This window comes from Parus major, chromosome 1A, assembly GCF_001522545.3.
Source record: "Parus major isolate Abel chromosome 1A, Parus_major1.1, whole genome shotgun sequence".
In the NCBI taxonomy this organism is placed as follows: Eukaryota; Metazoa; Chordata; class Aves; order Passeriformes; family Paridae; genus Parus; species Parus major.
Window position 1 is genome coordinate 17,966,045 of NC_031773.1, and position 19,440 is coordinate 17,985,484.

At 36.5% G+C, this 19,440-nt stretch overlaps 1 long non-coding RNA gene across 1 annotated transcript; it reads right to left on the reverse strand.

Annotated features, from left to right (window-relative positions):
• Nucleotides 1-6,659: 6,659 nt before the first annotated feature.
• LOC107204146 lies at nt 6,660-13,613 on the reverse strand. The gene is made up of 3 exons (XR_004497545.1): nt 13,420-13,613; nt 7,541-7,591; nt 6,660-7,162 (listed from the first exon to the last, which is right to left on the reverse strand). It is a non-coding gene; the product is annotated as an uncharacterized LOC107204146 (long non-coding RNA).
• Nucleotides 13,614-19,440: the final 5,827 nt, after the last annotated feature.

The following is a 19,440-nucleotide window of genomic DNA, read 5'->3' on the forward strand; positions in this document are numbered from 1 at the left end:
GTTCAAATCAAATAGCTAATATACATATTTTATTTACTAATGCTCTTGTACTGCTTTTGCTCATTCATATAGGAAGAAATTTAAGACAATTCTTATTGATATACACTATTTCTTTTTTTCCTCTTCTCTCTCTGTTCAGACAGGAGAGGAATAGTTGAGCCAGATCTTTCCCAGATATCATCTTTTTTTTAAAGCTTTCATGATATAAGTAGGAGTTATTTGCTTCAGTCACTGAGATTATATCAAGAAAGCTTAGAAGGCATTTTACATTATCAGTGCAATTTTGAACACATACCTCACTTGCTGATGAAGTAGGGAAAAAGATACCACAAGAAATTTTGTTTAACATTTAATCCCCGGTTTAATTTAGTACGGTGGAAAGGCACTGCTCAGGTAAGAGGTAAAAGCAGGAGGCAACAGTAGATTTACAGATTATTTCTGAACAAAATGCTTCTCTAGATTAGCCTTCCTTAAGCCTTTGATGGCAACACTAGATGAGATAAATGTTTTTTCGAGGTATGGAGTAATTGTTGTACTTTATTAGCACCAATTTGTTATCACACTAGTTGTGACCAAAGGATAGTGCCACAAGAAAGAAAACTGTAATTTAGGAAGTGTAATGAGCTGTAATTTTTATCCCTCTTTCCCAAAGACTTCTCCAAAGACTTTAAAGACTATTAACATTAGGATTTAAAAAACTTGTTAACTGAGATGTTTCCATATGATTTTTAGGCTTTAAGAAGTGAAATTGGCTCTGAACATCCAGTTTTCCATACCTTTCTCCTCAGAATACAATATATGGGCAGTGTGCAGTGCACTTAGCTGTTAGAGTGTATCGCCTTGTAAAACATCCTGCCATTTCATACACAGAAAACACAGGATAGAAATTACATCATATTAAATTACAATGCAAGAGGGCACTCATGGAAATACATGACAGTCTTTACAAAAAAAAATATAAATAATAAAAAGAGTTGTATATGATTCCAAGGACAACCTTTTGACACAGGCCCCTACACCTAAATTGTGCTTTATGCAAATTCAGGAGGATTCTGCAAATATGCATCTAGAAAAACATTCTCAAAATATCATCTGTTATCAGGAGCAAACATCATTTCTCTTGCAGCTTGCTGCTTCTCAGGCCTCCAGATTGCTTGATTACTGTTGAGAACTTAAGGATGATATGTCTAGACTAATGGTTTCCTATGACTGTAGGAATAGGCAATAATAACCCTAAGAAAATCTAGCGCTCACAGGATCAGTTCTATAGAGCTGACATGAACAATATTTTAATAACAACCAAATGAATTGTTCAACTCCAGGCACAAAATTTCGAGATACGGCAGCTCAGGGTTCAACTCAATTCCTAATATAACATTGTTTCACTCATTAACCACATAGCTTCAAGAGGTCAATATTTATTGAATGATGCAGAGAAAACTTACCCAGAAAACTTAAAATGATCTAAAAGTAACTGCTGTGAGGAATATGATGGATATCCCACAACAATGTTAAAATGGTGTATGAAAATGCATAATAAGGATATTACAACAATTTAAAGACCTTCTAGGACTATTGAAGGCAGGAAATTCACCTTATGTGAAATGATCTCAAAATCATCAGTGCTGTGATGACTGAAAACATAGTACAGGGCTTTTCTTTAAGACAGAATTTAAGAAAATTAGCACATAACCTTAGAGAATAGAGAGAACTCCTCTGTGGTTGTGCTCTGGAATTTGGCAGTTCACTCTTAGGAGAAAAAGAAAAGACTAATGGCCAGAAAGATTAAACCCCAAAATGAAGGATGTTTAATGTAGTTGGTTTTAAATCCCAGTATATCACAGCTCTCTATCCAGATGACATGAATTGTACACATATTGACAACATATGATAATGTCATATATTTTTTTTGCTTTGGCTTGGATTGATTTACAAAGGAAGGCAAAATTGAAAGAATGACACATCAAAATTTTAAACAAAAGTGCAGAGGAGGAAAAGTAAAATGGAAGAAAAAAACATAGTGAATTAAAAAAGGAAGAGAGGAAAAAAAAGGAAATAAAAAGGGAAAAAGGCAGAGATTGTGGAGTACAGAGGAGTAGAAGCCTCACATACATGCATAAATGAGAAAAAAGAAGAAAACTAGCAATCATCAATGGAACAAGAAGAGAGAGGGGAAAAGCCATGAGCAAAAAAATGAAGCAAATTGAGGAATAAAAGATTGCTGGGATCACAGTCCCACCAACCCGTGAATTTTGAATGGGTACCAGCCAGCTGCTGGGAGAAGGCCAAAGAGTTGCTTGGCTAAATGAGAAGCAGTTGGCATCCTGGTATTTCACATGTGATGAGCATCCAATATGTGACACTTGATCTTATGCCAGGGACATGCTATGGTTGGAAATTTCTAGCAGCCAATCAGGGTACCCACTGACTACTTTCTTTTATCATATTAATTTCATGTCCTGCACCAAAGAATACTTAATCCAGATGCACATGAATTTAGATAGAACAGAACTCAGACTGTTCAAAACAGCTGTTCAAAATCAGTCCATAAAAAAAAAAATTATATTTTGGGCAGAAAATTGTTTCTAAGATCAAAGTGCTTCACTCATTTCATATTTTTTATTTTTCAACAAAAAAAGATCAATCAGGAATGTTTTTTATTTAATTATATGTTTATTTGTTACCCTTTAGACAGATATGGCTATCAGAATTGACACTAGAAGTGCACTCACTTGTATTTGGCAATCTCTGAATTTATGAATTTGCAGCATTAATTCATCATATGACTCTAACACTGGGTGTAATATCTAATCAATAAAGTACAGTTTCAGCTTAATCATCATCCCTTTACTAGAGAGTACATTTCTTTTTGGCCAGTAATATGTATGCCATTGCAATACGTGATTAAAAACTATGAAGTTGTTATACACATTTTAATACTAATATTTATCCTGAGACAGGTTTAAAATGATGCTTTAAAATCTCTCTTTTCTAAAGATTAAAAGGAAGTAAGTAAAAGTAGGATGAGATCTATTTAATTTTCTTATCCTACATGTCCTTTTCTACACTTATACAAATTTGACTGTTTTAAATCTCTTGCACGTTAATTTGGCTAAAGGAGCATGTCTGCTAATAAATAGTTGCAGATAGTTCAAGTCAGAAAGATGGCCTACAATTCCCTAGTTACAGGCTTGGAATAGGGGTTCTAGTTTGTTAATATATTATTTTCTTCTTGTTTTCTAATTTATGTAAGGTTCTGAAAGCACTCACTTCTGCATTGCAGAAATATTGCAAACGCATCTGTGAGCATTTATCAGAAGACATATTCACATGAGAAAAGCTTCTACACTGATCAGTGGAGTCTTCTCTTAATACTATTTTGGTTGCAGAGTATATCTCTAATTAAGAGATTGCCTAGAAAAATATTAAAGGTGTTGAATATTAGGAACAATCCCTGCACCTAGGCAGCCCTGCACTGGCCCACACATTCACCTGTCCTTAGAATGGACTTTCTTTCCAATGTCTGCTTAGGGTCAAGAACTAAATTGTAAAATTAATGAACTATTCAAGTGAGAAAAGATTTTGGAGGATGCAAGCCAGTATTTCAAACCCTTTAAATGAAGTCACATAACAATGGGTCAAATTCTGCTGCTGTGTAATCTACCAATTTTTGTTGTGTTAATTCTAACATGAACCAATCTCCTTTTTTTTTTTTTTTTTTTTTTTATCTAACAGAGGGCTCCAGGAATATTTTCATGTGGGATTTTCATTCAGGTCTCTAACTCAGCATGAGGTATAATTGTGAATATGTTTATACAGGCAATTTGCATCTCTCACAGAAAGTTTTGTCTTCACCTCCACAAGTATTCTGCAAAGCAGATGTAGTCACTGGAAATTTATCTCTAGGATTCTTTACTTTTAGATGCATGTAAGTATCTTGTTGTAAGCTTTTGTCCCATTGGATGAAATTCATAAAACAATAAACATATTAATCTAAAATAAAGAGTGAATTTTATTTTCCTAATGAAATAGTCCTAGTCCTCATTGTATACTTACATAACTGAGTAGTTTTTAATCTATTGTACTGATTTTTAACATCCAAATAAGATTAAAATGAAAACTAAATATATAAGCCATCTTCTATAATTTAATGGTGCTTTTAACACTTTAGTAAGAACAAGCACATTGTAACTGTGCCTTTTAAAGTACAAAGCAAGACTGTGTAGGGAAGGTAATGACTATATGCAAATGAACATTGGTGAAAGTTTCTGTGAACTCATTATTCTACGGAAAATGAATCAACAGTATTTCATACCACAAGCCCTGCTTTAAAAAGCACAGTGCTTTTATTCCCCCAGTGACTTTGATAAACATCCTACACCATGGTGATTACAAGCATGTGACCACAACAAAAGTCTCATGACTCCCAGGGGCAGCTCAGCATGAGTAAGCAATTCCTAGCACAGTCCAAAGCCACATTCCAGTAAGAGATTACAGTTTTTGTACAGCCTCACGATTCCTGACACTCACCATCCCCCAACAAAAACATCATTGTTGTTATTTCCACTGCATCAGGAGACTTAATGACTATCACACCTAACACCTTAATATTTCTTAAGAATCAGAAATAAAGCCATTTTCTATTTTGATCCTAGGTGAAGGACAAACGTGCTAATGGCCCTAGATAAACTAATTGAGAGCTTCATTAAATCCAGAAGGTCATAATGCAATTGGAAACAAGACAAAGTGTTTCCAAGAAAGACATGCTTGTACCCATCACAAATAACCCAATTAACTGAGTGCTTTACAGGGAGACTCATAGAAAGTCAGGATTTTGCTTCCTGTCAATACACAAGATTTCCCAATTCATGGTTCAATCCTGAACAAATTAAATTCAGAGGCTCTTAACAATAGGTGGTTTTTTAGAGGAGTCTCATGTGATCACCTGCACCCTGTCCATCCCTTACCTATTAAATTAAAAAAACAAACAAACAAAAAAAAATCCCAAAATGAACAAACAAACAGAAAAAAAAGTACCCCACACACTCTTAGGATATGCTGACATCCCAATTCAGGTCAGCTGCTGGTCTGCTTTGATAACTCTACTGCACAAACCTGAGCTCACTGAAGAAATAGCAAACTATATCTCGAGTCAGAAGCTTTGTGAGTGTGAGACAAGGCTGCTGGCCCAGAGTGTCACAGTGCTGCTGCTGTGCTTCTTCCTGTGGTCTGTGCTGGTCCATCTACATTGAGCTGTTTCATTCCATGTGAATAAATATAATGTGAATAAATATAACTAATCTGGACAGCTGTATTCTGTAAATGTAGCAAGAGAATGTGAAAACTGTCTGAACCATGGTTAAAGTACCATATGTTTTTTTGACATGAAGCATAATTTACATAATATTTAATGTCACCTCTCATTAACACTATCTTATGCCTCTGATGCAGGGTCTGAACCTGCATAATGCTCATCAATTAGGAACCATTTCTTTTTATGAAATTGCCACCAAAGAAGCTTTTTCCACATCTATTTGCAGGCCACAAAATAGTGAACAATTTACTTAACTATTTCCAGCACATCTTTGCCACCCTACATCCACTTATCCTTCTGAGAGAGTAAGTTTGCATATTAATTTCCACAACTTGTATAAGACTTCATGGTGACACTTGAAAATTTTAAAGTATGGCCTTACTACAACCACTTTTATTTACTTTGCTTTCAAGATTTACATGCTCCAGCTTGCAGTGTCAGCTGAGCTTTGAAAGGTATAGCAATGTCTCAAAATCCATTTCAAAACTTTTTCTGGAGTCCAAATGGGAAGCTGACCTGAAGCTTAACTCATGTTATACAAACCACAAGAAAATTTTACTTTACAGGGGTTTTCATGAATACATGGCAAAAAACTGACTAAGAATCATAGAATTGGCAAGGTTAGAAGAGACCTTTAAAAGCATCCAGTTCAACCATCCACCTAGCATTACAAGTGTAACCCCTAAACCATCATGCAGTGCCAGATCCAGACAAACACTTGCAGGGATGGTGGCTCCACCACCTCCCTAAGCAACCTATTCCAATGCATGACCACCCTAACAGTGAAAACATTTTTTTCTGTTATCCATTCTGAGTCTCCCCTGTCTCAGCTTAAAGCCATTTGAGTCCTGTCACTGCAGGCCTTGTGGAAAAGACTGGTCCCCACCTCACCACAGCCTCCTTTCAGAGAGCAGTAGAAAGTGATGAGCTCCTCTCTGTGCCTCCTCAGGACTAAACCAACCCAGCTGCCTCAGCTGCTCCTCTTAAGACATGTTTCTAGACCTTTCATGAGCTTTGTTGTCCTTTGCTGGACACACTCCAGCACCTCAATGTCTGCTGTAAAGTGAGATCACCTCTTGTACATTATCTGTTGCCCCACTGAACTGTCCCTGCAAGCAGTCTGTGCTCTCTAGATTAAACCCAATTAATGTAGTTTCAAGATATTAAAAAAAGGTTTGTTCCTCTTCTTTTTTGGCTGTACCTGTTGAAAGAGATACCATTGTATCCTTGCAATGTTTCTCATATAGGGATTTTTTTTTTTTTTGATATCATGACAATACTTTATGCCTACTTGCTTTGACATTTGGGCAAAGTTTTTTGAATTAGTGTTTCATTTTGTGTTTTTTTTTACCTATGTTTTTTTTTGTCCTTGCTATGAATCTTTTACAATGTGGTAATAACATTCCAAATGGAACCAGGGATCACTCTATCAGTGTCCAACAAAAAAAATTATAATTTCTCCTATTTTGCAGAGAGTAGGTTATCACAAGTGTAAGGAATACCTGACACAATGTGATTCCAGGGTAAGCACTGAGTCCCATAAGTCACTAAATAATGGTAGAAGGTTAAATGCTTGGTGGGGATAAAGAGGTGAAGGTGCAGCTGGAGGTGGGTATACAGGCAAGTACAGCCAGGTACACTCATGACAGATGTCTTTGGGAAGCTACTGAAGAGCTCAGAGTGGAGCCAGGCACACCAGTTTAATCCAATAACAGATTTTAGGGGTGGTTGATAGAACATGCTGGATAGTTGCCAAGAAGGGCCTGATGTTTACATTGGACTCTTCCAGGCTCAGAAGCAGCTCAGTTTCGTTTCTAAATGGGCTGGATTTAACATCCTATTACAGTCCTAGAAGGAAGGCTGAACAGAGGAACCTGATGAGTATTATCTTTATTTCTAGTCCCAATATTTATGTCCCCATGCCTTTGTTAAGCACAAGAATTATTTATAAAGCACTTATTAATCACACAGGGTGTGATCATTGACTAATTAAATTGACATTAAGTTTTTCTAATTAGACAGTGTTTAGGAAACATTTCAAATATTAAAATAACTGCATTAATGAAAGAACTATTAATCTTTTGATCCAGTGGGCTCAGCAAATGACCATAATACATATCCCTGGTTATCTGCATTTAAGCACCAGGTAGTCACATTTACTTTAATAAAACTTAATGACATTCTTTTAGGCATTTACATTGAATTGCTTTGAAATGTTTTACTTACCTCTGCTAATCACTTGATCTCCTCTCACCCATTTGTCTTGTTTCACTTGCCCTGTGAGATCAGAAGAAGATACTTTTGAATAGTTTAAACCAGTCTGGGATTTGACAAGAGAAAACTAGACATTAAAAGAAGCTGCTGGCATCAAAAGAGAACCAACACTCTAACCCTTGGCTCTGCAGGACAAAACAATTGCTGAGCACAACAGCCTCACTGTGCTTTAAGTACTCTCACTATATTCCATAAGAGAAATTGCTATTCAAAGCAATGGAAATTTCCTTTAAAAGAAAATATTCTTAAGAATATAATTTTGAACCCTTGAGGGTCAGTTAGTGACTGATACATTTTTAGGACCACTTTTATCTTTATTCTAGAAATAGCAGGTTTTGCAGGTGCATTTTTATTTAGCCATATGTGAGAGTAGAAGATCTAGAAAATGTAACTAATCTCAGATGAAAAACTATTTTTTCTTAAATTATATTGACAGGATTGTGATAGTGCAATGGTAGTATTGAGGAGCAGGTGAGTGTTTTCATATCACTAGAAAAACCAAGGTTTGATTTCAATTTTATCAAAACACAATGACATAGCATTGCTGTCTGAAGTAGTATTCATGATTAGCCATAGGAAAACAACATGGCAAAAACTGTCACCCTCTGTGCTTTTTTCAGTAAATTTTATCTCAGAGATAATCTCTGTAGACCTTTTCATCATTATCCTGAGTTAGATTATGTGCATGTAGAATAAAAATCGTAAAGACATATAAGAGCAGAATTCTTAGCTGCTTCTTTTTCTGCTTAAAATATTTTATTTTCACATTGATTATGAACAGTATGACAACTGTTATTTAGAAAAGGAGTAATACTGAAATAAAAGTAGATAGTTCCCTATAGGAAAAAGTGATAGGAGTTAATCCAGTAGGGAAATGGAGAAAAGGCTGACACAGCTTCATGTTCACCAGCGCAGCCAGCAGTGAGGCTGAGCCTGAGTCTCCAATAGTCACACATGTGTATTTTGCCACACAAAATATACACCAGTTTTGTGTGGCATATACACACACAGCTGGTCACACAGACCATATCATGGACAGAGAATGCACTCACACAAACAGCACCAATATCCTTTCCCTGTTCTCATCTCTGACTAATGAGAATGAAGGTCAATTAGTGAAACACATACTCTGTGTAGGTCCCTCCAGCAGTTGGGCTCAGGCTTTGCAGCAACTAACTACCTCTGGATCACAGGTCTCCCCATCACTGGCACCTGGACATATGAGCCTGCAAGGCCACAGCCCTAATCCAGCTACTGATACTCAGAGCACCTCAAAGCACAGAGATTGACAGGCAGGCACATGATCTATCTCTCCAGAAAGTTGCCTGAGTGGGCATTCAGTCTTCCCAGTCCATGGGTTTCACTCTGACTTCCTGCACAAATCCAAATAAACAGGCCTCTCTGTAGAAGATTTCCACTTCTGGTCTTAGCCAAACTTCAGATGTCATGGTCTCTAGAGAAGTTGGCCTAGACCTCCAGGTGCCTCAGTACCATTTCTCAGACCCATTCTCCAGGATCTGACCCAGACTTTTGGCTACCCCAAAACTCAAATCTCTTATCCTGCTTGCTTGCTAGACCAGCTAGATGTTTGCTGATAGTTGCACATGCTGCCATGCACACCCACACCACACACACATACTCCAGTTTCTCTAGGGGATGGCACCACAGATGCATAGGTCCCTAGACCTGCTGCTCTACCCAGTGGCTGGTACCCAAACCTCCATGCACAGAGACATGAGCACAGAATGGATAGTTAAAGAAAAAAATAGTTAAATAAGATTTTAAAGGTCAGGCAAAGGGCATGACCATGCAAACACAGTGACCAGTCCCTCTGCTAACATTCAACTGGCTTCTTTTACCCTGACTCTGTTTTCCCATGCTTATTCCTCTTCAAACTGCCTTGATTTCTTCCTTTGTTAACTGTTGGCTCTTTCCCCCAAATATGGCAAGTCTTGCCCAAAATGCTCTTCCACAGCATCCCATAATGAGGTCTATAACCCTGTAGCAGTGGCCCCTATTCCCATCTCCAGTCTTAAAGACTTTCCTTGGGGAAAGCCTCTCCCTTAGGCTTGAATTGACAAGTGTCACACCCCCCTGGGCCATGGGGCTCCAGGTCAGAGGCTCCTGATAAGCTTCTTGGTGTTCCCCAACCATCATTGTTCCTCTGGGCTCCTTTATGTTCACATTCACTCAAATAACCTAACAGAAATATTTCTCCTTGGGTAAGAGATGATTCTCTACACTCCTGGAAAAAAGATAAGTTAGTTTTCACAACTTTATTTATTAAGTAGTTTGTCTAGTCCCTAGATCAAACTTAATGGACCTTCTTCAGCTTCTTTTGTACTCATGCTTTAGGCTCTGGACAGGCAAGGATGGTGTAGATTGGACATTTCATAGTTTAGGTAGCCAAGACACAATTTTATACAGCTCTCTGCACTACCATAAGCTTCTTATATAGTGTTTGCCAGATCAATAATATTTCTCACCTCTATCTTGTTTTCTCCTTCCTTATCTGAAAAGTGAAAATACTAAACTTATATAACAACATGCATTGAGGACAACAGTCACAAATTAAAACCATGACACCAATATTAGGATAATATATTCATTGCTATTTGTGTCACTGCTTAGCAGTGGCATAACTGGTGTATGTATACCCAGTGAAGGAAAGTCTCCACCCTAGAGAATTTGTCACATTAGATAGGAGAATGAGTCAGGTAGGAAAACAGAGGCACAGTCTTGCTTAGCAAGTCAGTGGCAGAAATGAGACAATATGTTTTAAAAAGATGGGCTGATCCTCAGAAAGTTTAAGTAATCTCCTAGAAGATATTGAAGTGCCTTATAGAAGAAAGGAAGTCAGATGATATTAATGTCTACAGAGAATACTGTTAGATAAGAGCATTTCTTAAAAATTATTGAAGGTGTGTATTTTGTTTTACATTATTATTTTTTGTTGTACTAGTTTTATTTAACTATGTCAAGTTTGATGCATTAGTATTTTACTAAAGTACTGTTAAACCTTTGAATGGATAGTGTTTTATTGACAGAAATTTGCATTTTAGTTTCTTTTTTATTAAATGCTTGCTATTCTTTTGTTTCTATATATTTAGTTCTTGTACATAAAGGTAATAGCTGAGCATGGTTTATTAATCCATACAAGATAAGCAATATCTATTTAATTTTGTAGAATTTATAATTAATTTATAGATAGATTTATTGAAATTTAAACTGTTGTTTGTTTGGCTTGCAGAGATAGATTTTCCCATCACATTCATTCTAATACTTTTATTATCTGTCTGTCACTTTGCCTTGAGTTCTTTTTAACTCAAAAACCACACTTCTTATAATTCCTTTATTTTTCTACCCTTCTCTTTTGATCTTCCTTTTGGTCCCTAGTCACTCTTCAATTTCTTGTGCATCCCAGTCTTCTCCCTCTTCCTAATGCTTATCAAAATGCACTATCCAAAAAGCATTTGAGAAATTATTTTCTTTAATTCCTTAAACTTTACACTCATATTTACACATTATTATTGTTTGTATTACTAGATTTCAATGCCCTGTCTTTTAAAATTTTTTAAAATTCACATCTTCCTTCAAAAAACTAGCAACAGGCTGTATTTTATTTTGCTTTGTTTAGCTTTATAATTAGTAATTGTGACATAACAAACATAATGAATGAAAACCTGGCCACAATTAGGAAGTTTTGCCATTGATTTAATTCATGCACTCTGCCAAAAATAAATAAATAAATAATGTCCTATTCTGCCCCTGACTACATAAATAAGATTATTTGGAGTTGCAGCTGGTACAGATCCATGTGAAATCAGTGTTAGGCCTGATACATCAGCTAGTTTTGTTGTAACTTTCTTGTACCTGGGGGCAAAACTTCAGATCTAATTTCACTGCTATACAATGTAGAAGAACTTTCCTTCAAGCACCCCTATAAAATTAAACATTACCATTTCATAATATAATACTATTTATAGATGGAATTTTAATTTAGATGTTGTCATGCAAACCAGAACTGTTATCATTGGAGAGAAGGTTCTTTAGCATCTGTAATAGTTTCTTATTTGGAGGCTAAAAGTTTGCATCAGGTTTGCTCCAAGTCAGAGGACCATTCCAAGCCGTTCAGTTCCTGTGTTGGTTTAGGCTTGCCCAACAGCCAAACTCCCACCCCTCGGGAGCATGTGGGATGTCAAAGATCCCAGCTCAAGACAAAGACAGAGCCCACCAATTACCATGACTAGCAAAACAGATTCGGCTCAGGGAAAGTTAGAATTTATTGAAATAGATTCTGGGAGGAAGAAATAAATACAAATGTTAAAACAACACCTTTCTCCCCATTCACTTTTCCTGAGTCCTCTACACCCTCTGAGCAGCACAGAGGGTGGGAATGGGTACTTGGTCACTCCATAAAACATCCTCTCTCTGCTCCTTCCCTCTTTTCACATGCACTAAGAGGACCCCTCGATGGGCCCTTTCCCCCAGCATGGGCCTTTCCTGTGGCTGGAGTTCTCCAAGTTAATCCTTCTCTAGTGTGGATTTCCTGCAGGAAATCCCCTCTGCTCTGCTATAGTCTCTGCAGGGACTGAGGGGAATCTCTGCTTTGGCACTTGGACCACCCCATCCCTCTCCCTCTTATCTGACCCTGCTGTCTGCAGGGCCATTTCTCACACATTTTTTCTTCTTCCTCTGCCTTCGTGGCATTTCTTTGACCTTCCTTAAATGTATTTTCACAGCCAGCAGTGCCCTGCAGTGGGTGAGCCCAGGGCACTGTGGGCTCCTCCTCAGGAAGCTCCCACCCACTGTGCTGTGCTGGCTTGAAAATTAACCATTCCCTTTTCCCTGTCACCAGAGTTTAAATTTGCATAATCAGAAAGTTCATAGTATTCACATTTACACAAGGAATGTGTAAAATTATGGGTGTATTTTCCGTATTCCAAGTTTTCAGAATTATTCATTAACTTCTTAAGAACTTCTCACCACGCAGTTATTTTTAGTTCTCGAGAAAGTTACTTGGTTTTTTTAGCAGTGATGACCTTGAACCTTCATGAGGAGAGTGGTACCTGATCAAGGTTATCTTTCAGATAATTATAAAAAGGAGATAAACTGCCTCACTGAATCTCAGCAGAAATATAAGCATTATGTAAGCTATTGCTAGAAAGAAAACCATTTACCTCAGTAAGTGTTTGGGAAACTACCCAGTCCTATACTGCAGGAGCTAAATATAACCAACAATTAAATCTGACTAATTATATAGAATATTACAACAGGTGTAATGCATGAAACCTCAAGCCACCTCTCGGTACTATTTTTGTCTTTTCAACATGTGTCATTATAATTATTGTAACAAAATTTTCTTTCATCTATGTATTTTTTTAAATATTCTGAAATTACTGGAGCTAACTAATAAAGTTTAGGGTCACATAGTTAAAATAATTTAAAAAATAGTGTTTTAAATCCCAAGAAATTATGTGTCAGGAAGCGCAAACTTTGCTCAAAATGCAAAAAGCTGCAGAATAGTCTTGGGACTTTCATTTAAAATAAAGTCTTCCAGCAGTCAAAGTTCCATTAATACCTTATGTCTGTAGGTGTTTTCTTTCTTGATTTTTCAAAACAAATATATCTTTGAATTTGCATCAATGGGGCAAGTACGTGGGAGCAGTCTGAAAGTGGTGGGAAGTTTAAAAAATATAAATCCAAAATTGAAAATGTCTCTTTGACACATCTGCCCAAGAGCTTTCATTTGTTTGCATTTGGAAGAATTTGGAATATAAGGGAAGAAATCAATATCATTAAGGAAAAACATTAGCACAGCATTAACTTACCTCTAGTGTTTCTGACCTGTGCCATAAAATTCTGATAATGCCTGAAGTTGGAAAACAGTAAAGCTTTTTATCACAGAGCTTAAATCCTACATTTAGTTTTCTATCAAGCTATGCCCTCAGGTACCAGTTTCACTTCATTTATTATTTGTTGCAGTTTACCAGATCCAGCAAATAGATTTGCTTTGTCTACACATCCACATTGTTGCTGTTCATTCTGAAAGGAAACCAGGGGCTCTAACAGCTTGAGACACACTCCTATTTGGGCTACCATAGCAACGAGTATGTGTATTAAAGTGTAGGTCACATGGCTTAGTTTCCTAAGGCTAATTAATTTCACTAATTATGGCCTCATACCAGCTGCAGAATATGTTGGTGACCTACTGAAATCAGCTGCAGACAAGCGTTTTCCATACTGTGGTGGTACAACCTCTCCATGTGGAAATACTAATGTCATTATGAGAACTGCATAAAATATATACAGAAAACAAATACTACTGAGTGATTAGAGACTGGTCTGTGGGACCCTGAAATTTTTTAATGTAGATGTTTAAATCTTCCTTATTGCTTTCTCTATTGTCTGTCAGTATTAAGTAGGTTATAAAGAGCTGAGTAGTTAAGCTTAAAATATTGTCATAGAAAGGTTGTTTAATTCACCAGCTTTACAAAGGATTTATGAAACACCTATCACTTTGGGCAATACAGATATATGCATAAATATATATTTAGTATAGTAGTTTCTAGAAAACAAGTGAAAACAAAACAGCTTCTACTTGTTATTTTTTCTATATTGAAAAACTAATATTTAACTGAAAATCAGAAAATATTTTTATGTCACAAATAAGATTGACAGTATTACACATTACAAGGCTATAAGTCTCTCTTCTTTGCCTGTTCAATAGAGTTAATTTTAGCCCTCACCACATATGCAGTTTGATCTGTGTTTTAATAGAAAAGCAGGTGTCTACCTAGGCTTTGGGGAGCAATTAACAATTCATTTTGTATAAAACCATGGTGTCTCACTGGTAAAACTAATTGAAGTAAATAAGACATTTTCAATCAGCTAAAAGAAGGCATTAAAACAACCTTGCAAAATTGTCATGACAAATTACCAGCCAAAGCACAAAACCTTCTCAGACGGCCTTTACCATGGTGATTGATGAGAATGAAAAATTAATGATATCTTACTGGCCTGTCAAAAGAAAAAATTGCTTTCCTGACTGAATATAATTTTGTGAGGCAATATTAAATTATGGAAAATTAATAAAATACACAAATGTGTTTTACTTTTTAGCATAATTATTAAAAGTGCTGGTTGTCCTACAGTGGGGAGAAAGTACCAAATTCTACTCTGAAGCCCTCAGGACACAGACTGTCTCTGTCTAGGTTTGAGAGCAGCATTACAAAGTCAGTAAAAGGTTACATTCAGGAAATTATACAGTTAGAACAGGCACAGAAGAGAATACCTGTTAAGAGGTGGACCTCAGGCATTGCCCCCAGAATGGGAGGCTCACAGAAGGACAGACTGGCACTTCAGCCCTGGTTCAGAAGAGGAATGGTCCCAGCTTCCTACACTGCGCCTGTGCCCATCAGTTTGATCATGAACCATCACAGACTTTCTCAGAGATGGGTTCAGGTGAAGTTTGGTAAAGTACAGGTTCAGAATAGTCAGAAGAGGAGTTTCATTAAATATTCACTTATGTGTCTATCCAGAGTGGGTTTTTCCCCCCTTTTTTTCTTTCCTGGAAATGGACAAGTAGTCATCATGCATCTAATCCGTGTGCCACTTCCTCCTGTAATAAAAGAAGAGTCTGCATAGTTTTGCATAACTGCATGAAACAGCATGAGACTATCTAGGGAGAAAAAAAACCAAACCCAGATTGTTCAACTAGTGATAACATCAACGTATTGACCATAAAAATCATATTGAGATTTTAATCTTTTAATCTCATTTTTAAATGTGAATTTAATAATCAAGTGTCTTTTGTGGATAAAAAGATACATAAGTCCTCTAAAACAATATTCCAATAAAATAAATTGTCCAGGAATATTTGTTTAAGGAACAGTGGTTTTTTTTCCGTGTTATGACTGCCTGTGATGTATACTTGTACCTGTTAAAAATACTGCTTTCTTACTGTCAGTATTTTAGGCTGAGATAAAAGAGGATTGTATGTTTAACAGCTATATAATGTGACTTGTCAACATGATTGTCTATCTCCCAGCTTATACAAAAAGGACGTTGAGTTTATTGAAGCAAATAGCCTAGTGAGGCCAGCAGGCTGAAATGCTGCCTAACTGCAATAACCCTTGTGAAGAGAAGGGTCAATTAGTGAGGCTGATGATTAAGAAAGGGCTCTAGTCTCTAGGTCAGATTCTGTGTAGACTGAAGCTAATGGTACTAATTTTGCTGTATCTTGTAAAGAATACTAGTCAAAACATAGGTTTCAAAGAGAAAATAACAAAAATGGGTGGGGATTTTCATGACTAGAATGAATACCATCTTAATTTTTTTTTCTTTCAGGAAAATAGACTTCAGAACAAAAGCAAAAAAGACCCCAGTAAAAAACAATTGCCCACATGGATATAATCAGCTGTCTGTTCAATAGTTTCCATAATGCACATTCTAAAATCACATGTCACGTAACAAGTTTGTGTTCCTCTCCCAGTATGAAAAGATCTGAGAATGAGATGCAGGGTATAACAATGAAGCAAAGAACTTGCAGTGGAAATATGTTCAAGGTGTAAAATTGAAATGCTGTGGGATTCTTTCCTTTGGTCAAGCTAAAGTTTTCTGCAAAGAAGGAATACACAACATGTTCCACAAGAGGTGACACTAAAAATCCAAGATACGATGTCCCAGTTAGTCCAGGTGGTCAAAAAGGCCAAGAGTTTCTATCAAAAATAATGTGACCTGTAGAAACAGGCCAGTGATCGTTCCCCTGTACTTGGCTCTGATGAGGCTGCACCTCAAATCCTGTATTCTTTTTTCGGGCCCATCTCTACAAGAAAGACATTGAGTGCAGAGAAGGGCAAAAATGCTGATGAAGGATCTGGAGCACATGTCTGATGAGGAGTGGCTGAGGGAGTTGAGGTTATTTATCCTGGAGAAGAGGAGGCTCAAGGGGAACCTAATCACTCTCAACAGCCACCTGAAAGGAGGTTGTGGCCAGATGGGATCAGACTCCCAAGTAAAAACTGTCAAGGATGATGGGAAATAGTCTTGAGCTGCAGCAGGGGAGATTTAAATTGGCTATTAGAAGAATTTCCTCAAAGAAAGGGTTATCAAGCATTGCAACAGGCTACCCATGGAAGTGGTGGAATCACCATAATGGAAGTATTCAGAAGGTGTGTGGATGTGGGACTTGTGCATGTGGTTTAATGATGAACAGCAGTGCTAGGCTCAGTTGGACTCAGTGATCTTCAAGTCCTTAGAGATTTTTTGTCCTTCAAAGGAGAGTCGTGGTCATGAGTGTTCTACATTTTTATCAAAACTGACACTTGCACAGGTCATCATGTTTCAGAACTCAATCCACTAAGCACAGAAATAAAGAAAAATTACAGAGCAGCTAAATTACCACATTTACAATGTGGTGAGTTAAGAATGGTTAAATAAAAAAAAAGGTGGCTGCAGATTTTCTTTTTTCAGTTTGATAGCTATTGTCCAATAGCTTTTTTGTAGAAGAGAAAAATGTATCTAATAATAAATGTAATTATTTTTTATCTTCATGCCTATCACCTGATATTATGTTGGTGGTAGGAGGGACCCATGATATTTGTAAGACACAAACATTACACTCATTCAAGAAATAAGAGTTTCAAGACACCTGCCAATAAATTATTTTTAATTTCATTTTAATTTAAAATCTGAAGGTCATCAGCCATTTTTTTATAAATCTGCCATGGATAAATACCATAACACAGTCAAGTTTTGTTTCTCATTGTATAGTAAATCCCTACTAGCAAACTCTTATGAACATCTACACCACTCCAAAGTAACAATACATCACAGCTGTGAGGGGAATTCAAAGATTCTACCTGCTAGTAGAATTCTATTTGCTACTTAATGATATATATTTACTTTTTAGATGCTATTTACAGCCATGTAGGCAGAATGGAAGTGTGATGAAGAGTAGGTAAAAATATTAGACCAACTTCAAACTTTCAGATTTCAAATCTTATAAACTTCAAGTTAGATTTCTGAGTTTTCAAAATCTTCTCTAGAATATGCAGCTACAGGAAGTGCAGTTTTAGATTAAACTTTGTTAGGGACTAAGCCTGGACTGAAGTAAAACGTGCTTTTTCCCAAAATTTTGTCTTGCTTGACACCAGTCTGTGTTTTATATATGTGTGTGTGTGTGTGTGTGTGTGTATGTATGTATGTATGTATGTATGTATGAAAGACAATATTATATATATTAGTGTAGATATCATGTCACTGATAAATCTCTACGTTGATTTCTTGACCAGAACCATTGGTTCTTAGTAATGGTTGATCCAATGCCTATTTGAGAGCTTTTTCTTAGCTCCAGTCAGCTTTGAAAGAGATTGATGGGGAATACATACTGACACAGAAGTTCAGAAAGAAATAAATTGGTTTTTCAGCTCTGCATCTTCTGATATCTGGGAGTTTGAATTCCTCACCACAGCCCAGAACTCACACTTGCTATGCTTATTTATATATGTAGTAGACTGAGTATTTCTTTAATCTGGTAACCAGATTCCAACATGTACTGGAGAAAGTGAAAGGACAATATTAATCAGGTAACTACCTCTCAGAACAGATAACTATATGAATCTGAGTTCTGCTTTGATATGGACATATCTGTGTGACTTGGTGGTGTTGACTTGAGTTGGACTGAATCTTTCATTAGTGGTTCCCTTCCCTGAGGTATACCAGATCACACTTCCAGGAAATGGCCTTGTTTTCCTGAAGACTGTTATGACCTTATCAGCTGTTTTAGCAGTATGTGAGGTTGGTAGAAAATTTATTAAGTAAATTTGAGATAAGCTTTTGCTCAGTGAAGACATCCAGACTGAAGAGGTAGAGAATGTTTAAAGCCATAAGGAATAACACTTCCATTTGATCTGACCTATGGTTTACCAGCAGCCTTTGAACTCAACCCAAATGGCTGACCTCACATTGACGTAGTGAAGCCATCCTACACGAATTCAAGAATTATTAAGTCAAGAAAATGCAAGAGGGAGCACAGCGTGCTAGCTTAATGATGAGGACACTCAGCTGATCAAAACACCATTAATTTTGACCCCAAGTTTATATGAGTTTTGTGTGGAGCCACCAGATAAAGAAGATACAGCACTCTTCCTGAAATTGGGCAATGGAATTAAATGTCTTCAGACAAAGATGACAGAATGGATCAGATCTGTAGCTGGAATGAGTATGGAAATCACTAGGAAACCAAACAATTTTTAAGTTCACATCCTTTCTCTGTGTCTTTAGAATAAGATTGTGCTGCAAATGCTCTCTTTTGCTGAGTTTTAAAATAATTTCTTCAACACTGGATTTTCTAAGGATTCCATTAATAGCCCTACATTGGTGCAAACCTTCCAGCTATTCCTATTCAGGTTATGTTTGCTCTTTTAAATACTGACATAAGATTTACAAATTCCTGTTCCTTTAGTATTTCTCCAATACTGCTAAATGTGTTAAAAACTATCAGTAGACTAAAAGGTCCCCTTATTCAGATCATTCTATATTAATAGAGATATATTATGCAGTTCTATTCATAAAAATGTAGTCATCACTAGAAGTTGTTGTTTAAGAATCATCATTTATAGTTTAGTCCTTGTAGTCTGTTAGGAAATACATAGCTATGCTTGTTTTTTTCTCAAATCAAAGATGCAGCTGTTGTACACTGCTCTTTAAATTCATTTTTAGAAATTTTGGAATGAAAAGGTCCATAATATTGCTAAAATCAACTTGATGTTTCTTAGCTGCCACAAGTTTTATTATTTTTACTCTTTATCATTAAAATCTCTGATACCTCTCCATTTTCATTCCACACG